The sequence below is a fragment of the Cavia porcellus genome, unplaced genomic scaffold (genome assembly GCF_034190915.1).
Source record: "Cavia porcellus strain 051 isolate PalLab524CR breed Dunkin Hartley unplaced genomic scaffold, mCavPor4.1 scaffold_8, whole genome shotgun sequence".
NCBI lineage: Eukaryota > Metazoa > Chordata > Mammalia > Rodentia > Caviidae > Cavia > Cavia porcellus.
In genome coordinates this window covers 46,942,161-46,965,898 of record NW_026947491.1, presented here as the reverse complement: position 1 = coordinate 46,965,898, position 23,738 = coordinate 46,942,161, and the positions used below count along the sequence as shown (strand labels likewise).

The window sequence follows — 23,738 nt, the reverse complement described above, 5'->3', positions numbered from 1 at the left end:
GAAATTAAGGATAGCTGCCATGGTATAACCTGCTATTTTTGGATTAGCTGTCTGTGCCCTCAAATCTAATATGGCTAGACAGACCAGAACAACATATAATCAAACTAAACAGAGCAATAAGACTATTGTGACTTTTAAATCCTGATACACTATTAACAATGTCCTCTGCCTTCCTTTTTTAGCAGTTCCTCCCTTTTCCCTTTCTCAGGGTGCTTTGTATATTTTGAGTCCCACTAGCTCTTTTAGTTTCTAGATTAAGGGGCCAAGCTGTATCTATCTAAGTGTTGCTAAATCTTTTTACCCCTGAGCTTGATGTTGAGCTGTACTCCCTTACTTACTAAAGTCACAAGGCTGTCCTTCCTTCTAGATGTGTAGTTTTACACTGCCCAAAAGTGTCATAGTGTCCAGTGTATCTGTGGCTGCTGGGCAAGTTATCCCTATTTCTCCCTGGTTTCCTGCCACATATAGCTTTGTTTTCTCATCTTTGACTCTCAGTTTATTAACTCTCTGTCAGGTTGAGTGTATCTCCTATTCAGAGCATCTCGATGGATCCTCCCTCTTAGTATACTCTGCCTGTTTTGTTTTGTTTTTTTGTTTGTTTGTTTGTTTGTTTGTTTGTGTATCAGGGCTATCTATATTAAGGATTATAGGTTACCGTCTCTGCCTCATTTCTGCTATTTTATTCTTCTGTCATTCTTTGTCCACTTGACTTCTTTATTCCACTGTCTGCCCCATTCACTGAGGCCTCTCTGTCACTATTGCTGGAATCCTGGTATTTTTTCCTCTCTCTCTCTGGAATGTCCTTCAGTATTTTTTGTAGGGTTGGGTTGGTGGCCATGAACTCCCACAGGTCCTCCTTGTCTTGGAAATATCTTATTTCTCCATTAATTTTGAGAGAGAGCTTTTGTGGGTACATCAGTCTTGGTTTCAAATTATTGTCTTTCAGGGCTTGGAATATTTCCTCTCAGGCTCTTCTCGATTTGAGAGTTTGTGTTGATAAGTGTTTTGTTGTTTTGATAATTTTTCTGTTGTAGGTAATCTGCTTCTTTTCTCTGGCTGCTTTTAATATTCTGTTCTTGTGGTGGATTTCTGGAATCTTTATTATATGTCTGGGTGTAGCTCTGTTTTGGTTGTAGGTGGCTGGAGTTCTGTATGCTTCTTTTATCTTGATATCATTTCTTTTTCCTATGCTTGGGAAGTTTTTCTTAATTATATCTGTGAATATTCTTTGTAGTTCATTTGTAGTTACTCCTGTTTCTTCACTCACACTTTTTATTCTTCAGGTATAAATCCTCTTGTCATCTTCTAGCCTTTGTATTGTTTCTTCCCGGTTCATTGTTATTTTTAAAAGATCTTTTCTTTCAATCATGCACCATAAATCTCTCTTCAAGTTTTGAAAGGCTAACTTTAGTTCCTGTCAAGGCATTTTGCCAGTTTCAATGGAGTTTTTAGTTTCCTGGTAATCTTTTTGTATTTGTTGCATGTATTCTAGATTTTGCTTATATTCCTCATGATAGGTTTCTCTTTCTTTTCTGATTTCCTCTGTTCTTCCATCTGTGTTCTTTTGGGAAGGGCTTATCATTTCTTTAATTAATCTTTTTATATGTTGGCTCACTTGAATTTGTCTATGAGGTCATGAATGTATTTATGTCTGCTGAAGCTGTATCTAATATTGCATGATTACTGCACTGTTTCTCTTCTGTATTTATCTCTCCTGGGCTTATTTTTCCAGGGTCAGTGGCTGGAGGTTAATTTTTTTTTCTATTTCTTGTCATGTTTCTGGTTTCTTTCAGAAAGGTGTGTCTGGGGGGGTCTCTGGCCCTCTCCATATGGCTTAGAGTCTTTCCAAAGCATGCTGACTGGGGTTTCGCTGCCCTCACCAAATTGCTGTTACCTGAGATATCTTCAACTTCCTCCCACGGGCTAGGGATGGTACACACCCCAGGCTGCCCAGTCCAGAGTTCAGGGCACAGGCAGGCAAGCCCAATTCCCCATAGCTGGTCGATCATCGCAGGAAACTGGAAATTTCTGTTTCTGTATGTTTTATTATTGTCTGAAGAGGTATTTTCAGAAGCAGCTTCTCTGGGCTCCATTTGCAGCAGCGGCTCTGTGGGGCTCTGGTTGCACAACTTGCCCACCCAGAGACGTTGGGGGCATTCTTGCAGCTGGGGCCTGCTCAGTGCCTGGCACTGTGGGCTTGGATCCTTTTGCAAAAGGTGAGTGCAAAGGTGAGGATGCGTCACAGCAAGTCCAGTCCCAGCTCCCTGGTGCTGCACGCCCTTAACCTCTCACCCTCCGGGATGCGCCTGGTCCGGGAAGGTGGCCAAGGGGGCGGAGGCGGTGGCGGTGGTGGCAGCTCTGTGGGACTCTGGTGGCACAGGCCTGGTGGCAGCAGAGATACTCTTGCCTGCCTGGAGACTTTGGGGGCGCTCTGGTAGTGGAGGCCTGCTCAGCGCCAATGCTGTGGGCTGGGGTCCTGGCGCAAGTGGCAAATGCCGGTTCACAAAGATTTATAGCCAATAGTTTCCACGTTGTAATGGATAAGATATAGAAGTGACTGTTTGGGTAGTTTTAAAGGAAAATACAGTATGGTAACTTTGAGATTGAAAGAAAGAAGAAAGAAGAAGCTAATGACTTGAGCATTGCCCAAAGTTGTGCAGGGCATATTTAATGCTATAAGAGATCAAAATCAATTCCCTTATTGAGTCTTCAAAACAGGTTTCATTATTTAATAAAGATTTCATTTTATAAGATAAAACACTAGTTTCTGAATTAAATTTGTGAAGAACTGTTCTATTAGGTGGTTCCTGGTGGTGTAAACAAAAGGATTTAACATGGGAGCAGTTGAAGTATTAAGGACAGCTACTCTTTGGTTAATGATGCTATTTTACTTAAGGCTTGACATAAATAAATATGCAGCATCTATATGATATAGAGATGACTTTCATTGAGAGGAAAAGGTAGAAAAAGTCTTTTTCCTCTGACTGGCAGAAGGGATTCTCAGAATGGTGCTTATGATGAATATGTAGAAAAAAATCACCAACACCAATGTGAAGAGCAGAGTAAGAAAGGCAAAGCAGAATCCAGTCATTACCAAAAGCCATGTATCTGAGCAAGAGAATTCTATGATGGGGAAGTAGTCACAAGAGAAGTGGCCGATGACATTGGAAGCACAGAAATCCAATTTGACGATAAGCGTCAGTAGTCGGGAAAATGGTCAGAAATCCTGCCAGGCAAGAACTAAAAACCAGAAGCACACAGATTTTCTTATTCCTGATGCTAGTGTAATGCAGAGGCTTGCACATGGGAACATAGCTATCATAGGATATAGCCATCAAAAGCAAAAATTCAGAAATACTTAAGGAGATGAAAAATTATTGGGCTAAACAGTTGTTAGAGGAAATGGTCTTGACTTTAGTAATTATTGGACACAAAAATCTTGGGGTGGAAACACTGCTAAATGTAATTTCCAACAAGAAGAAATTTTGGAAGAAGTACACAGAAGTCTTTAACTGTGAATACAGCAAGGTGTGAATGATGGTTAAGTTTCCAGTAACACTTAATATGTATGTTATAAAAAAGGTAAAGATTACAGTCTGAAGATTTGAGTTGTCTCATACACCCAAGAGTACAAATTTGGTAATAATCGTGTGGTTTCTCAAGTTAATTTTTAGCAGTATTTATTGCTGAAAAATGAAGCAATAAAAACAGCATTTACAAAGTATCTCTAGTGAAATGAAGGTGTGGGCCCTTACACCTGTAAAAGTTTTACTCCCTTATATGGAAGAATAAAATCATAAATTCACTAAATAGTTGTAAAGTTCCATTATATCTCTTTATATAATAAAACTTATGTGCAATGTACCTTTGAACAAGGTTTTCTAAAACAATACTGGGAATTTTATTTCAAATTAATGTATTTTAGAAATAAAGAATACTTTTTCTTTTAACTCAATGCCTCTTAAACCTTACACAATTTATTGGTGGAAATTGATGACAAAACTACAATAGTAACTTAATACTAGTGATGATAATATATATTCTTAAATATTCTTTTTAGCATGATCATAGAGATGAATGCAGTTAAAACAATAAAAACAAATAAATAAAATTGTCTTGATAGTATGCAATAGCAAATTAATTTTATTGACAAGAAAACAAGACCAGAGAAATTATTAAAACTCAAACTCAATCATGTAGTTCTGCAACATGCTGCTTTAGTTTTTATTTTCATTGTTAAACAACTCTTTGCATTATACTCCGTTTGCCATTTGGTCCTTAAATCTTTCTGAAGTCAAGAAGAAAGTCACAAGTGAATTTTTTTCTTGCCAAAATATGCAATCACTTCCTTCTTGTAACTAGCTCGTGTGAGTAAAGAAGTTATTTCACAAAATTTACTTTATAGAATCTAAGCTTTAACCTTTATGGCTTCTATCTGTCTCATTCTCTCCTTATCATAAGCAAGCAGCATTCTGTCTGTAATGTAAGTACTTAGTTTCTATAGCAACAGCTTATAGTTCAGTAGGAGATGAGAAAGAAATGTAATCTTGTGCTTTTATTAATATATTTTTATGAATATCAACAGTCTTTTAGGGATACATGAACATATATGAAAATGGCATATAAAAACGGAGAGTCTCCTGGAATGATTTGAAAATAAGTGAACCATGTCAAAGTTCATAGTAATAAACCTCTAAAATGGAAATTGATGAATTCTTGAAATTTTTAGGTTTGCATAGCTTAAATATTTTTACATGTTTCTTAATATTTTTATTTTATACTTGGTTATTTAGAACTTTATTGTCTGTTATGTTTGAAGATTATCTAAATAGTTTACTATTACTGAATTCCAGTTCAATTCTATTAGGGCCTGAAAATCCAGCATGTATATTTCTTAGTCCTTAAATTCATTCATTTTGCAGACTAGAATTTGATCTATCTTGCTATGTGTTTCATTTGTTCCTTAGATATATCGGTTGTGTGGGTAATTGAGACAAAAAAGTAGAGAAGAGGAAAACAACTGGAATGATTACTCTGAAAGAGAATCTTGGTTTTGGAAATCCCACCATGGAGGATTAGAGATTGCAGTGCTCATGACATGCTCAGAGGACTCTCACCAGGTTCTGTCCGGATACGTCCAGTAATGGGACAGATAAAAATCTTAGGCATGGGAAGGAGACTTGAAGGAGAAACCAGTTAGATAATTTCCAGTATCAGGAGTGTTTACAGAAAAAACATTCCCAGCAGTGCTTACAGATTAGCCCAGGCACAATACTCCATCTTGCAAAAGTATGAAAACTTCCTAAAGAAATAAGCAGAAAGAAGAAGCTAAATAAAGCAGTTGAGATCTAATTCACACCAAGTCCATTACTCAGCGCCCCCTGCCCATCTGTTTTAGCTTTCTTCCTACTGGGACCGAGTTAAAGCAGATCATTCTCTGAGATGTCCTCTAACACAATGGTTGCCAAGGAGAGAAAGGGACAGGAACTAAAAATGCATCAATAGAGCAAAATGAATGAGCCAGTGCTTGATCACTCCTTCTCTGTCTTCCTCCTAGAACACAACCAAAAGTGTCTCAGACTTTTGGCATTTAGCTACCTTTATTCAGAATAATATAACTGAAACCTGATAGGTTTCTGCCTGCAGACAGAATCAGAAGCAGACTTGGTGGGCACTGTGGAGCTTTGCACACGCGTGTGTGTGTGTGTGTGTGTGTGTGTGTGTGTTCATGAATGAATGTATGTGTGTGTTTTACTTTGCTTCATCCAGTTTATCTTTTTTTCTGCTGTCTTCTACACCTGCGTATACCTATATCTGTGTGCATCTGTGTGTATGTTATATGTGTATATGTGTACCAGACAATAATAATTAATGAGTGCACTCATGATCATATTAGGTGTAATCTCCACTAAAAATTGTATACAAAGATTCCAACGATAATTTTTTTACCATCTTATCAATTGGTTTTTGTTGTCTTAAAGGTTACTCCAATCATCGATCAAACTGCTCTCCATCATCTCCTTGTCTCTACCTCCTTAGTTAACCTGTCATTTAGCTTGAGATCACTAGGGCTATAGCAGGGTTTGTCCATCTTAGGCTTTCCCTTTTGATATTTTCTTAAAATATTCTTCCTTCAGTCTCTGTTTAAATTCTGAACTATTTATCTATGGCTATGAAAGGTAGATATGTAGCAGGCAACCCAATGTTACAGAGTTCTCTACTGGACTTTCTGAAATCATGCTTTTCTAGTTAATTAGGCTTATTGGTGCATTTTACATATATAATGATGATCACATTATGGGGAGTAAGTACCTCTACATCACCTATCTTGATTTTTTTCTCCCATTCTCCTTCCCTCCATTCAACTCGTCTTGCCTCTGTTTACCAAGCACCAACCTTGATTCCATATTTTCCTTCTCTTCTTCTTTGTTTTGTTTTCCCTACCTTCATTTCCTACATCCCCTTCCCTATTCACCTTCCATTTTGAACGTTTTTTCCTTTTTGACATATGTTACTCATTTTAATCCTTATTTTCACTTTTAGTTTCTCACATGAAAGGAACTATGCTGTTTTTATACCTGCATGTTTGATTTATTCTACTTAAGAGCGTGGTTTCAAGGTGCATCCATTTACCTTGAGATGTCTCATTTATATCTCTAGTTATGGCTGTGAGCTTTCCATTATAAAAAAGAGCCAGGCTGGGGACCTGACTCAGTTACACAGCACCTACCTGGCAAGCACGAAGTTCTGTTTGATTCCCAGTAAAAAACACAAGCCTCACAAAACACAAGAAACAAAACAACCTAGGCAACAACAACAACAAAATGACCATATCTTCTTTATCCATTCATAGTTAAAAGATATTTGATCTGCTTCCAAGATTTAGCTATTCTAGTGTTCTGTTACAAACATAGTTTTTCATATATCACTGTGGTGTGATACTTTTAATTCTTTGGAGATTGAGTGTGCCTGCATTGAAAACACTTCTGGAACACAAAATAAATAATTGCTTAAAAATGATGCTCCTGTATCTTATCTATTTAGATCTTTTTCCCAGAAGACACAGAAGGCATACATTTTCAGCAATCTAAGAATTAGTTGTCATATTGTGTTGTATGTTGCACTGGGTGATGTTTACAATGCCTTAGATAAAGGAATTGCAATACCTTGTAGAAATTAAGGTGAGTTGATAAACTTTTCTAATAGTAGAGTAAGAAATCAGTGAACATAATTTTTATGAGCAAAAATTAATCAGCCATATATTTTAGTGTACAAAGAAATGGTAAGGAAAATGAACAACTATTCACTGTTCACCAGGATGGTGAGCCAGGTATTGAATCAATGTGTGCTCATGTCTGTCTATAAAATTTGTCAAAGAAAGCTGTTACAGTATGAAATGTTAGTGTTTTTACTACTTTTTACATTTTATTTGTAGGCAATGTTGAATGATTACAAGAAAGATACGACAGTATTTTAAGGCTGTAAAATGTTATGCTTGTGTGATATTGTATTAAATAAAATTAAATATGATTCTTTTCAATTTTTATTTTTAAAGAGGGTAAAATTAAACAGAACAGAACAAAACAGATCATAATATAAAATGTAAGAGACACAGATTTCAAAACAAAACAACAGGAAATCTTCACTGTCTATCATATTGTCCCTTGTTTTCTTTCAAATAGTTGTCCATATATTCACATACAATGAATTCATACAAAACAAAATAGTATAGAACTGATCAGAACAGGATGATGAACGCATTTTAGGTCTTCAAGACCAGACAATAAGGAAATCAACAATGGCTGTCATAATGTCTCTTATTCTCTTCAAAATAGCTGTCTATGGACAGGTCTTCATGTATGTTGAAATGAAACAAAACAAAAAAGACTAAAATCACTCTGAATAAAAAAACACTAGGATTTCTGGATTTCACATCATGACACTATGGAATTAGTTCTGGTTTCCTTTGTGTCTCTTTTTCTTCAAAAGATCTGTTCATTTCATCGTGCATATTACAGATTCTCATAAACATTTTAGAAGTCCTACGCATGCATGAGTCTCTACATATATACCTATCCTTTCTGTATTAGAGGGAAAAATAGAAGAAACCAAGGCAAAACAAAATAAATTCCTAGAAAAACACGAAACAAAAAAGACGTATAAACAACAATAGCAAAGAGCCCAGAACACTGACAGTATAGGCCTTCAAAACAAGGTGGTAATAATAGGGTTATTATTTTACATAATGATATTCAAGAGTTTCTCAGATCACTATAAAATAATATGCATAATTGTTCTAAACCTATGAGTGTTAACTATTTTATTCCAAGAACTTACAGTTTGTAGTGCAATCATCGTAGCTCTCCTAAATGTGTTTCCATAATTTTAGACATTTTTTTTCCTTCCTTTTTCTTTTTCCTCTTTTACCGTGAAATATTTTTTTTTTTTACCTTTTAAGCAGATTCTTATCCTTTCACTATAATCATTGAGTTTTTTGTATCTTATATACTCTTACCATTTGTTACACTAGGGAGATTATATGGTATTTAGACATGTGAGTTTGATTTATTTCACTTATGAGTATGTTCTCGAGTTGCATCAATTTATTTATAAATATCTCAATGCGATCATTCTTTATAGTAGAGTAGTACTCCATTATATAAAAAATATCACATCTTTTTTTTTTTTTTATCAGTTCCTCAGTTGATGGGCATTTAGGTTATTTCCAAGATCTGGCTATTACAAATTGTGCTGCTATAAACATGGGTGCACATATATCACTGTGGTATGATGTTTTCAGCTCTTCTGGGAATATGCCCAAAAGTGGGATAGTTGGGTCAAATGGAGCTTCCAAACCAAGCTTTTTGAGGAACTTTCAGACTGACCTTCACACTGGTTGCACCGGTCTACACACCCACCAACAGTGCAATAGAGTTCTTTTATCCCCGCAGCCTCTCCAGCATTGGTTGTTGGTAGATTTCTTTATCCTGGGTATTTCTTTCTGGAGTGAGATGGATCCTTATTCTGGAGTGAGATCTTTATTCTGGAGTGCTGTTTTAATTTGCATTCCTCTAATTACCAATGATGCTGGGCATTTTTTCATGTATTTATCTGCCATTTGTATTTCTTCATCTGAGAACTGTATATTCATCTCAGATGCCTATTTTTGGAATGGGTCTTTGAATTTTGGGTATCTGATTTTTTAATTATTTATATATTCTAGAAAGAAGTCCTTTCTGAGGGATAAATATAATTCTTTTAAGTGAACTCTATTTGTATAATATCATACTGTGATTTGTTTTGCCTTCCCTTACAGTGCATGATATGGAATAGATGATATAAGTAACTGCTAATGCAGAACAGATCAGCAGTTGACATGAAGACCTCTAGTTTAAATATTTAAATAAACATTTCTATCAGTTTTGCCATGCTTTCAAAAAGGAGAAATATTTTATTGTTTTATAATCATCTGATTGTACTAAATGACTCCAGATATTTGGACACTTCTTTCAAATAGTATACAGTTTTAGCAGAAATGACAAAGTAGGAGATATCTAAAGATTGTTGTCAATCAGGTCATATTTGTGTCACTGTTGTTTTTTTTAATTTCTACTGATTCATTTGCTTTGTATGTCTTTTCTTGAGTACTCATATACATTGTTTTTTTTTTATTTTTATGCATTTATTCAGAATGTATGTTTTAAAAAAACAATTTCAGAAGTTGGAAATTATTTTGTTAAATCCTCAATTTAGATCACATGCTTCTGGACAGTGTCATTTTAAAGTGGATTTTATTACTTTTTTTTGATGGTCAAAGAAAAACTAAGAACTTTTTCATATTTGTAGCAATAATTATTTTCAGAAGAAATATCTACAGTTTGGCTTCAAAGTAGACCTTTCATGAAAGTTTCTACAACAATTTTATTGAAATATATAACTTTAAAATCATGATTTCTTAAAATGACCTCTTTTAATCTGACTCCCTTCTCTTATTGAAAGTCATAGTATATATTTTCAGGCTTAATTTCACTTATCAATGTAATATTTGTAAAGTTTAGGAATAACATATTTTATTAATAACATATGTGTATTCATGTAAAATATGTATTCATGTAAAATTTGCTTCTTGTTTGCCTGATATTTAAGTATTATTATTTTGACATCTAAATTGTCTCATTTGCAGTGCTAACACTACTGTGTATCACATGCTTTTGTATTTTTATTCTCTGGATCTTGCTGATTTAAAGTATACTTATGCTTTAATCTAAACAGGATATTTAAAAAAGAATGTGTTATCAATTGAAGCATAATCTATTTTAACAGGTTTCCCATTTATTTTTTCAGTGATATATTTATAAAATTAGTTGCTATACCTTTATTTTTTCAACTTTTCCTTGAGCTCAGTTAATTATAATTTGTTTCATCTTCCATATCTTTTCATTCCTTTCACTGTATATTTTGTTTCTCATAAGATGTCTTCATTCCTTTCTGTATTTCTCTTTTATGGTACATTTCTTTCAATATTATTTATCATGATTTTTTTTTTCAAAATCATAACTAAAAGAAAAAAAATAGAGTTCATTCTGCATGGACTGACAGATGACCCTTTAAACAAATGGTAACTTTCTTGTTTTTCTTTTGCAGTTAGATCTTGAGCCTGATGGGGAACTTAATCATCACTGTCCTCTCCCTCCTAGATCCCCACCTCAAGACCCCAATGTATTACTTCCTCTGAAATTTCTCCTTCTTAGAAATCTCCTACACCACAATTGCCTTCCACGATTCTTGAAAAGCATTCTCACTGGGGACAGAACAATTGCCTCCAGTGGTTGTGCAGCTCAGCTATTCTTTTTCTTTCTATTAGCGATTATGGCATTTTACCTTCCTGGCTTCCATGGCCAATGACTGCAATGTTGCCACCTGCCAACAACTGCATTACCCAAACATTATGAACAGCAAAGTCTGCTAGCAACTTGTGCTCCACTACAGGGCAACTGAACTTTTAGTCATCTTTCCCCTTTGCTCATGGGACTAAGGCTGGATTTCTGTGCTTCCAAAACGATTGACCGCTTCCTATGTGACACTTCTCCAACCCTACAGATCTCATGTACAGATACACATTTCATAGAATTCATGGCTTTTATTTTATCTGTGATGATGCTTGTTATCACATTGTTATTAGTGGTCCTCTCCTACACATTCATCCTTAAAACCATTCTAAAAGCTCCATCTGTTCAACAACAAAGAAAGGCGTTTTCCACTTTTTCCTCATATTGGTGTCATCACCATTACTTACGGGAATTGTATCTTTCTGTATAAAAAACTATCAGCAAAAGAAAGTGTGATGCTAACTAAAGGAATAGCTGTGCTCAATGCTTCTGTTGCTTCTTTAATCAACCCTTTCATTTAAAAGAACCAACACATAAAAGAAGCCCTCAAGTATGTGTGTCATAAGTTTTCTTTTTTTCAAAATAGTAAGACCAAATTTAGATATAAATAGTATGTTGTTAAATTATGAATGATCAAATTCAACAAGTGCTCAATTACATTAATTTTGGTATATACTATTTCTCTGCTTGAGCCTATATATCTCATTATATTGTGTTTTACAACTCTCTGCTCATATTTCTGAGATTTTCCTAGCATCTAGAATAAAATTACTTCTTTCAATACACAATGCTAAATTCTGTCTTTACCTAGAAAGATCACTTCTAATAAAGCATAGCATTAAATATTTTAATCTTATAAAATGTTTTATATATACTTAGTTTACTAGTTAGGGTATGTGTTAATGATTTAACATCTATCCTTAATGACTTTTGTTGAATTATCAAAAACAATCACATAACATCATATTCATTTTATAATGTAATGAATAGTGCGATAGAAAATAAGTAAACATGTAGGTAATTTCAAAGTTTAAATTTGCCCTCCAATAGCAATCATCATTTATGATGAACTTTTAAAGATAGTACTAAAGGCCAGGGATATAGCTCAGTGGTTTAAGCACGTGCCTGGCAAGTGCATGATCATGAGTGCCATGCCCGGTAACAAAAATGAATACATAGGTAAAGACAGTACTAGATAAAAGAATTACATAACCATAAAGAATGTTCCACAGATTGTTTTTCCACATGTGTTATAATAGTTATAAGCAAATTATTTATAAATATAAGCAGCTAGAACATTTGGCACAAATAGTTCAAGCTCTGGGTTTGGTTCTAATTAGGATATGGTTTTTTATTCTGAATCCTAGAGTAAATAAATAAATAAAAATCCCACTACTTTGTTAAAAAATTAAAAGTGTAATATATATCTTTATTTGAGGAAATTTTATATACTTAAAATAACTTGTATCCTAAATTTTCCTGTTACTTGTGTCAATTTTACCATATTAATTATGCATTTCACCTATCTAATACTAGTCATTTTATTCAATATGTTTAAAAATTATGTGCATTTATATAACTATATAGCTAGTGATCATCATTTCAATTGTTTTATTTTGCTTCCAGACAGTCATTCCTCCGCTTTTAACCAAACTCCAAGTAACATTGAATTCACATATCTACTGAAATTCTTTATGTACTATAGATTAGTCTTGCCTATTCTAAAATTTCATATATAGGAAATCTCACAGTTTGAACCTCATATCCAACTTCTTTTGATCAATAATATGTTTTCCATGTTTTCATAAATAGCATACATCCATAGTGTGTTCCTAATGCTATTATATTTAGTAACATTTGTGCTTTCTTTTTCCCAGAGAAGGTTATACTTCCCTTATTACAATACTTAGCACTTTATTCCCTGAAGAAGTTTTTCACAACACTGCATCATTTACTTTCATCTGTGAGCAAAGCTAGTTCATTAAAATCCCAGTTACTGAAACCATGTAATATTCTATTATTTCTTACTGAAATCAACTGTCTTTGGAAATGATTGTCTCCTTATGTCATCTGGACTCTAGTCTACAATTTCCAGTTCCTAGGCAGAGACCTTCCAAAATTGTTTCTGGAGGAAATGAAGAATCATTCTACATCATTTTCTCCCTTTCAGCCTGCCTACAAAGTCACCTGATGATCACCAGAATTCACTGCTCTACAAACTTATGAATTTTGTAAAGTTGTCATTTTGATTAGTAGTATTCAGAATCCTACTGAAAAAGAGACACTTGGAAATAACCTCCCAGTATGTCCTCTGCTCTTAAAGAATGTCTGGGAAAGTTACATACTATATTGGCTTTGCAATATAAATTCAGTGTGGACTGTGCAAATAACCAAAGTCAATGTCTCAGAATTTATATTTCACTCTTTCTATTTTTGGTTCTATTCAGAGTAATGTCAGTGTTAGATGTAGATTTAAATAGAAGTGGTACATTCTGTATCATTCTGTTCAATTTTTACTCATTATATGTGACTATTTAAATATCCTGGCCATTATGTATGTTTAAATATATTGAGTGTATCCATATTCTTTAAGTGAACCCTGACTGTTTGACAATTTTTTTTGGAAACCATGAACAGAATACCCTAGACAGTTTCTGGTGGAGAGAAATGTTAGAAAACAGATTACCACACATGAGAAAATATATTTTAAAACAATTTAAGCTGGGTAAGGTAAAAAATACCATGAGTTCAATCACCAGTACTGCACAAAGATAGATGGATAGATGGATAAATAGATAGATGATAGATAGATAGATAGATAGATAGATAGATAGATAGATAGATATAGAGAGATACAGAGAGAGAGAGAGAGAGAGAGAGATGGAGGGAGAGAGAGCTTTGCTTTGATGGGCAAAGATGTTGAGCATTTTTTAATGTAGCCAATGACAATTTATAATTGTTTTTTTTTTGAGAAGTGTCTACACATTTCAATTTCTCATCTTGTAGTTTAAGACTTCCATTTGTAATGTTTTTATATGTTCTTCACATTAGTCCTCATACCCAGGCATAACTGGAAATTTTCCCATTCTGTATGTTATCTCTTCATTTAATTGATTATTTCTTTTGTTGTGCAGAAAGTGTTAATTTTTCTGTGGTAATATTTTATGTTGCTACTGTGCTTATTTTATTAGTTGTAGTATATTTTCAAGAACTTAACTGGTTCTAGTATGTAAAGGATCGTGTAATCTGTAGATAAGATTAATTTGACCTCTTTGTTTATATGTGTTACTTAGTTCTTCCTCTTGCATGACTTCTCTGGCTTAATTTTTGAGAACTAAATTAAATAGGAGTAACAGAGTAGGCACTTTAATCTTTTTTTTTAAATTCTGAAGTTAGTAAAATACCACAGAACCAGCAGAAAAAAACAAATTCAGTGAAAGTGGTACAGAACTTCACAACAGGGTACCTGAATAACAGGAATAGGTTCCATAGTATATCTCGTTATCTTCACAATAGTTGTCCATTCAATCAGATATAGCAAAATCAGAAAATTATAAAACCAATTGAAAGAGAATATTGAATAGAGCAAAACAATTAATCAGAACAAAGCCAAACAGTGAAACCACGTTAGCCTTCAAAGAGAGGACAGAGGGAAGGAAATCTCCCATATTTAGTATATTGCATATGGTCATCCTCCCAAGAAATGCTCAGACCTCTGATTCACGGTTGCCAATGAGTGGGGATGTGATATTTGATTCCCAGCCCACATGCCTATAGGCTCACAGAAGATGCTGACTACTTCTTTTCCTGGCTTATGCCAGGGCTGCTTACCAGGAAGGAAGGCAAATTGCTTTCTTGCACAACTGTAATTTTCAACAAGGCTGGATCTCAGGAGACACCGACTGGTTCTCTTCCTGGTTCACCTGCTGTTCCCTCACACCTCGACTGCTTACCGTGAAGGTGGGCATGTTGCTTTCTTGCTCAGAACCCTACTTTCCAACATGGCTGGATTTTGAGAGACGCTGAGTGGTTTTCCTCCTGGCTCACCCACAGCTCTCTATGCCACCGACTCTCTAATGCTGTTTATGATTTTCATGGATACTACTTCTGTTTTTCCATATTAAGTATGATACCAGCTGTGGGTCTTAAATCAGTTTCATATATTGCCATTATGTACTTATTTTCATCAGAGATTTTTCATTAAAGATATTGGATTTTATGATAGGTTGTGTCTGTATGTATTTGGGTGTAATTATGAGTTTTATCCATATTTTTGTTGCTTTGATATCCTTCCCTTTATGCAATATGTTGCATATATTAATTTAAATATGTTGAACCATCCTTGTATTCCTGGTTGAAGCCAACTTGGCATGATGTATGATCTTTTCAAAGATTTAAATAAAAAATGCTGTACAATGGTGTCATGTGTTGGGAAGCTGATTGGGTTGTCCTTTAATGTTTGTGCTTCATTTATTAGTGGATTTATCCATTAATGAGTCCAGTCACTGAAAATGTGATGCTGTGAAGTAAAGCCTCATTGGAGATGGATCACTGGGATAATGACATACAAGAATCTATCCTTGTTATCAGATTTGTCTCTCTCTCTCTCTCTCTCTCTCTCTCTCTCTCTCTCTCTGTTTGTCTCTCTCTCTGTCTCTCTCTGTCTCTCTGTCTCTGTCTCTCTCTCTCTCTCTCTCTCTCGCTCTCTCTCTCTTCTCCCCCTCTTTCTCACTGCTTTGTGACTACCATGAGTTAAAGAGCTTTAATCTACCATGCCCTTTCATCATGACACTCCTTCCTTGGAGACAATCATCCATGGCTTGAAACAAAAATAAACCTCTCCTCCTTTAAATTTTGGGTGTTCCAGTTATGAGAAAGTAACCTGTTGGGTGCAGGCGCTCAACATACCATACCCCACCCGGGACTAAGGACCACACCAGCTTCCGCAATGCGCTACATCCCTCTTTAAATTAGCCAACCCGTGCGCACTTCGTGCTCACTCCATATTTGCCCCGTGCCGACTCTGTGGCAACTCCTGATTGGCCACAGCTGGATATAGTAGCCAGAGCCTGCGTCCCATTCCCGCCCTGCTTCCTCGTGGCAGCCTGTGATTGGTCACGGCCAAATATGTAAACCAGAGCCCGCGTAAATAAAGCAGCAGTTAACTGTCGCCCACAAGAGCATCTCAGGTCTCATTGGGGGGCTGCGCTGGTCAACTGGTGGCCCATACGGGGAGCGCTGAGACCCTCTCTCCAACAGTACAGGGAGTGCTGAGACCCTCTCTCCGACAGTACGGGGGAACCTCTCTCTCCGACGTAATAGAGACGTTAACAGGTAAAACCGTCAAGTGCCCAATAGCGGGGGCTACGCGGCGGGCGGGGGCTGACAGGTTAAACTGCTCAATGTTGGTAGCGGGTGCTACGCAACAGGCAGCGGGTGCTGCCAGACCAGATGGCGGGGGCTATCGGGCAACCTTGGGCAGACACGTCGCAAGGGTCGAGGAACTCGTAAAGAGAGTTCCTGGTGCCGTAAAGAGGCAGGTTTTGGGGGCGCTGTAGCGGGGACTAAGCTGTCCCTGTTTAAAAAAGGAAAAAGGAAAAAGAAAAAGAAAAATTAAAAGAAACTCTTGAAATTCCGGTTAACATGGGCAACACCGCTACTCAGCCGCTGTCGGTCGCTTTGGGCGACTTACTGAGAGAAAAGGGATTAAAAATGAAACGAGAACAAATTTAAAACTTCCTCGATCAGGTCGATAAGGTAGCACCTTGGTTTGGTCCCATGGGGTCTGTTACCATCCCCAGCAGGGATAAATTAGGGAGAGATCTTGACTTTGCAGCAGAAAATGGCCTCCTGGAGCCAGGAGTCAGACCACTTTGGGCAATAGTGAGGAGCTGCCTCGCAGACGCCTCTTGTCGTGACCATATTAGGGCTGGCGCCATGGCGCTTGGTTACCATCAGGCAGAATCCTCCTGCGAGCAATCTCGGGAGTCCAGTGCCGCAGGCGAGGCGACCGCACCCAACCCAGAAACAGAGGACTCATCCGATAATGAGGGGGAGGAAGAAGTATACAAAATGGTGGATGCAGACACCACCGAAAGAGGGGAAGTCACACACACGCAGTCGAGAGGGCCCTACTCTGAGGCCATAAATGAGCTGCAACACAGGATTTCTCAGAGTAAATGGGTCACTGAAAGCGAGTACGGGATCCCAGGGCCGCCCCGTATAAGACCTACGGCTCTACCTCCTGACCCGCCATATTATCATGCTTACCCGAGACCCTGCCATCAGCTATGTAGCTGTCCGCAACGGGTCCAGACATCCCCTGGGACATTCCAGGAAGACCTTTGGCATCAAGTCAAAAGAGAGGACCCAGGAGGCCTGGGCCGTTTTCTCCAGGCTTTTCCAGTTGCTGTAGATGCTCAGGGAAACAGAGCCCACCTGCCTATAGATACAAAGGCGATAAAGCATCTTAAGGAGGCCAGCACCAAATTAAGGAAATGGCCATTAGTGTTGAAATCAACATGCCATAAAGGGTGGGACCATGCAAGCCCAACACCTTTTGGAACTCTTATCTCATCACATCCTGCCACAGTTTATGAACATGGAATTACAGAGTTAAAGGTTTGCCCTGCTTGATTTTTAAACTTGCTTTGGTTCCAAATCTTTGTATTCTTCTCTTTATCATTTTTAAAATGGAAATGTTTTTTCTTGTGCCATTCAGTGTTTGAAGGATTAGTTTCTTTTGTTTGTTTGTTTGTTTTTTAGTTTTACATGTCCTTACAGCTAAGAGTTTGACTTATGCATTATTGAAGACTTTGGACTTGGATTTTTCACCAAAATTGGAAGTTGTGAGACTTTGGCAGGTCTTATCAGTAAACTAAGGCATTTTACATAATATAAGTGTGAGTCTTTTGGGAATCAGGGTGGATTGTTGCATTCTAGGTATAAGGCTTTTCCTAAAGCCTTATATATTTGGAAGATGATTGAATGGTGGGATAAAGTTAGTGCTACAAACATGAAAGGATTTATCCACTGATGACTTATGTAACTGAGTGTTCTACTAAGAGGTGGGGCCTACTTAATGTGGGCCACTGATGGAAAAAATTGTAAGGTATATTCTTGTCTCTGGTTCTTCCCTCTCAAGTCTGCTTCCAAACTGCCATGGTTTAACCATTTTCCTCTGCCAACACCTTGCACTATGGAATTTGTACCGTAGAGATAATTGATTTTAGACTGCAACTGTAAGCCAAAGTAAACCACTTCTCCTTTAACTTTTTGTATTTAGTATTTTGTACCAGTAAAGAAAATATCACTAAGATAGTTGTATTTTGTTTATTAGTATCTTATTTAAGAGATATAAATTTGGGGTTGTTCAAGAAAATATCACTAAGATAGTTGTATTTTGTTTATTAGTATCTTATTTAAGAGATATAAATTTGGGGTTGATCTGTAGTTTTATTTCATTTATTGATTGATTTAATGTCAATTCATTACATTGCTTTAGTATCAGGGCAATGCTAGCCGTCATGAATATGTTTGATAATGTTCTTTTCTACTCAATTTTATGGAAATGATTGAGGAGCTTATGAATCAGATACTTTTGACATTCTGGAATAATATTCTGTTAAGTACATTAAAATATCTGAATTTTTTTACTTAGTAAAAGTCATGTAATAAAATTATTACTGCATTGATTTTATGTCCCATACACAGATTTATTGCTTTTTTAAAAATTTTCTTTTTGTTCAGTTTTGGTTATTCAAGTGTGTGTAGGAGTGAATCTATTTTTTCCAGGTTATCCAATGTATAGGAATATACATTTCAAATAATATAATCTTCTGGATTTGAGTCATGTCCATTGTAGGTTCACTTTTATTTTTATTTCTTCTTTTTTTACTTAAAAAAGAGAAAAATGATAGAAATAATACAGAATTTTAAAAATAATAAGAAATGAACATTAGTTATTATATTGCATATTGTTACCTTAGAAGGAGTTGTTCAAGTTACAAGATGTAGGTATAAAAAAGGCTACTTTTTGATGAACTAACAGAGTATTAGCAGTATAGCTATCTTTCTTGCACGCATATATCTATATACAGTTATCTGTGTATACCTACATACATATAATCTTTTACGTTCCTCCATTTCTTCTATCCCCTATCCCAGTTGTTCTTTCTTTTTGAATACTTGCTTTCTCTTTTATTATTACAATATCTACTATACATTTTGGATCTTATTACTGCTTAAATTTTTATTACTATCCTTTATTTTTACACTATGAAGACTATACGATATTTACAAAAGTGAGTCTGATTTATTTTACTTATGATTACATTCTCAAGCTGCCTCAATTTCCTCACAAAAGCCTCAAGAGTATCAATTTTTATAGCTGAGTAATATTCCATTGTGTAAAGCTACCACACCTTTTTATCCATTCTGCAGTTGATTTTGCTTGTTTCCATGATTTAGCTATGCAAATTGTGCTGCTATAAACAAGGGCAGACATATATTGCTGTGACATTTCAATTTTTCTACCCAGAAGGAGAAAAGATGAGTTAACTGGGACTTGCAGTACTAGTTTTTCAAGAATCTCAACACTGATTTCCACAGTGGCTGCACCAGTCTACACTCACACCGACAGTGAAGAAGGGTTCCTTTTTCCCATAACCCTGCCTGTTGTAGCTTGGCATAACTGAGGCCATCTTGCTCCCTGTATTTGGCCCAAAAGGGTGAAATATTTCTCAGAGCCCAAGTCCCATTAAAAAAGCAGAATGAGCTCCACCTGCAAGAGAAAATTAAACCTGCTCAACAAAGAAGTAGGATACAGGTGTCAGGCAACATTAATGTAAGATTCTAGATTTTTTTTTTCCAACAGCATGTCTTGCCTTGTGGTTTTCTGCTTTAAATGCCTTGACTCTTCAGTTCACCACCACCTGGTGGGACTCAGACAGGGGTCTGTGTGAGTGTTCACTGAGCTCAGCTAATAAAATTCCAAATTGATCAATATGGCTGCTTGGAATTCAATGTTGTTTATGAACCTAGTTAACTACCAACATTTGATATTAGTTGAAGTTTGATGACAGCCATAATTTCTGGAGTGAGATGGAATCTCAATGTTGTTTTAATTTTAATTTCTTGAAACTAGTGATGTTGAGCAAGTGATTTTGAGCAAGTCTTCATGTATTTATTTGCCAGTCATATTTCTTCATGTGTGAAGGGCATGTTCACTTCAGATGAGCCTTTTTGGATTGGGTCTTTGAACTTGGCTGTCCTGACATTTTTCAATACTTTATATGTTCTAGATATAATTCCTTTGTCTGAAGGACAGCTGGCTAAACTTCTTTCCAATTATATGGAATTTCTTTTCACTCTATTGTTGATTTCATTCGAAAGTTTTTAATAAGAGATTCTAACTGTTGATTCTTTGAAGTACTTCCTGTGCAGTTTGTATTTTGTTCATGAACACTTTGCTTACCCTTGTGTCTCCCAGATTTCTATTTTTTTTTTTTGTCTTCCAGCAGATTTAGTGCCTTTGTTTTAATAATTAGATGTTTGATCCATTTTGACTTTAGTTTAGTGCAAGGTAACAGGCATGAGTCCAGTTTCACTCTTTGGCATGCGGAAAGCAACATTTATTAAATAAGTTACTTTTCTTCCAGTGAATATATTTAGTCCTTTTGTCTAATTTAAGATGACTGTCTGGGCAATTGTGTCTGCATCTTCTAATCTGTTCCTTTGATCCTCATGTCTGTTTTATTCCCTGTATCATACTGAGTTTATTACAGTAGCTTTTTAATATAATTTCAAGTCAAGGATTGTGATGCTTCCTGCCTTGCCTTTGTTGGCCAGAATTGTCTTTGCTACTCTAAGTCTCTCCTGGACTCAGATGAATTGTAGGAATGATTTATCTAGATCTATGAGACATATAAATATTAATTTGAATGGAATTGTAATAAATCTGTATAACAATTTTGAGAAAATGACTATTTTCACAATGTTTGTTCTTTATATCCAAGAACAAGGAATGTCTTTCCATTTTCTGAAATTCTCTTCTATTTCCCTTATTAGAGTAGCATAGTTAACAGCACATGTCTATTTATATCCTTTGTTAGTTTGATTGCTTAATTGCTATTGTCAAAAATATTATTTACATAATTTCTCTCTCAGTAATTTTGTTGTTTGTGTAGAGGAATGCTATTGATTTTTGAGTGTTGTCATTGTATCCAGCTACCCTGCTGAATCTGCTTAACTCTAGTAATCTTTTACAGTTTTTAAGATCTTCTATGTTGAATATCATGTCATCTGCAAATAGCAATAATTTAGCTTCTTTCTTCTCTATCCTTGTTCTTTTATTTCTCTCAGTAGTCTAAGTGCTCTGGCTAATGTTTCAAAACCTATATTGAATAGGAATGGTAATAGTGGCATCCTTGTCTTGTTCCTGACTTTACAGCAAAAGCTTTGAGTTTTGTCCATGTAGTATAATGTTGGCTGTTGGTTTGTCACAGATTTTTTTCAGATTGAAATAGATTCCATCTATTCTGAGTTTCTCTACAGCTTTTATAGGGAAGTATTGGACTCCTTTAAAAGATTTTTCTGCATCTATAAAGATGATCATGTGAGTTTTGTCTTTGGCTCTGCTGATGCAGTATATTACACTTACTGATTTTTGTATGTTAACCCATCCCTGAATTATGGGATAAATGCAAATTGGTCATTATGTATAATCTTGATTTACTGCATAATATGTGCTAGTATTTTATTGAGAATCTTTGCATCAATGCTCATTAGGGAGCATAGCTTATAGTTCTCATTTTTGTTTGGGTCTCTCTCTGATTTTGTATCAGAGTAATGTTTGCCTCCAGAAATGAGTTAGCAACAATTGCTTCCCTTTTAATTTAATTCGGGATTTTGTGGAGTACTGGCATTAAATCTCTAAATTTCTTGTAGAATTCAGCCCTGAATCCATCAGGACCTGAACTTTTTCTATGTTGGTAAATTTTCATTGTTTTTAATTTTAGTAGCTGCTATTTGGTTATTTAAAGTTGTTACATCTTCTTACTTCATTTTAGTAATTAATATATATCTAGGATTCTGATAACTTCCTCTGTGATTTCAACCCTATGTAAGTAAAGATTTCAAAACAGGTATTCATGATTTTCTGAATTTCCATGACATCTGTGGTAATTTCACCCTTTTCATTCCTAATTACATGAAATTGAGGACCAGCTCTTTCATTCTTTACTTTTTGTACTCTTTTCATACTTTCAATTTCATTAATTTCTGCTCTGATCTTCATAACTTCTTCTCTTCTATGAGCTTTGAGTTTGAATTTCTCTTTATTTCCTAGACATTTGAAGAATGGCTTGGATTGTTTATTTGTGCTCATGCTGTTTTCCTGATTGGTAATCATCGCCATATATTTCCTTCTTAGCACCACTTTCATTGTGTCCCACAAGTTTCAAGTAGTTTGTTATTGCATTTTTATTGAATTTTAAGTATTGTTTACTTTTTTCTTTAATTTTGTCTGTAACTCATGGTTGTTCAAAGTTTTGTTATTTAATTTCCATGCATTATGCATAGAAGTTTTGCAATTTCCTTTGCTATTAATTTACAGTTTTAGTTCACCATGATCAGATAATATGCATGGGATAGTTTCAATCCCTTTGTACTCATTTAAGCATGTTTAATGGTCTAATATATGGTCTATTTTAGAGAATGTCCCATGTGCAACTAAAAAGAATGTCTACTCACGTTTTTGGGTGGAACATTCAGTAAGCATTTATGAAGTCTATTTGTTCACAGATGTGATTCACTGTGGAGGATGAAGAGTTACTTTGAGGCTCTGGCCCCCTCGTGACCTGCAATAAACAATAGCTCCCTGGTATGCAGGACAGAGACGGGATGGGAAGGCCCGACCCCAGTGAGGGAACATGTTCCCCCCTCTGAGCCCATACTGTACTTGGCTTTGTTTGCAAAGTCATGAGGAGGTGGCCGACCTTCAGGTGGCTAGAAAGAACAAACATAATTAAAAGCATTCTTGGGCTAATGGGATTCCTCCTGGGTTAGTGTGGCTAAGAACTGTTTTTGTTTGTTTAACTTAGAGAGAAACATTGTAGTTGGTCACAAATCTTGTTACAAAGAATGTTTTTTCAAGATAATTGCCTGTGCTCTGTGAGTTGACTTGGTTTACTATATAAGAGCCCTGAAATAAAGACTTGGTGTGCAGTTGCAATTGCTGTTTCTCTCTGCTGCTTCTTTTCTTCGGGCTGCACCCCCCGTGTCCCGACTTGGTGTGTGTGTGCCTCTTCCCGGGGTTCAGAGTGCACTAGACACTCGCAACAATTCACTGTTTTTTGTTTTGTTTTGTTTTGTTTTTGTTTTTGTTTTTGTTTTTGTTTTTTACTGATTTTTTGTCTAGCTGATCTATCGCTTTGTGGCAGTGGACTATTAAGGTCCCCTGTTACAATTGTTTTATTGTGCATTGGGTTTTTCATGTCTATTAGAATTTGTCTTACATAATTGGGTGCTCCTCTATTTGGTACATGTATATATATGACTGTTAGATCTTTCACTTCAGTTATTCCACCAACAAGTGTGTAGTGACCTTCTTTATCCTTCTGATCATTTTGGTTTGAAGCTCACATTGTCTGCAAGAAGAATAGCTAATCATCCTTTTTCTGGGTTCCTGTCATGTGGAATACTGTTTTTCATCCTTTGTCTTTAGGCTGTGAATTTCCTAGTGAGGTAGATGTGATTCTTGTAAACAGCATACTGTCAAGTCCGGTTTCTTGATCCATTTCTTGACCCTGCTTCTTTTAATTGGTGAATTGAGGCCTTTTATATTGATGG

At 35.8% G+C, this 23,738-nt stretch overlaps 2 pseudogenes; one reads left to right on the top strand and one right to left on the bottom strand.

Moving 5' to 3' along the window:
- Positions 1–2,740: 2,740 nt before the first annotated feature.
- Positions 2,741–6,091, bottom strand: LOC111758613 (olfactory receptor 6C3-like; annotated as a pseudogene).
- A 206-nt stretch (positions 6,092–6,297) lies between these two features.
- On the top strand, positions 6,298–11,500 carry LOC134477462 (olfactory receptor 6C6-like; annotated as a pseudogene).
- Positions 11,501–23,738: the final 12,238 nt, after the last annotated feature.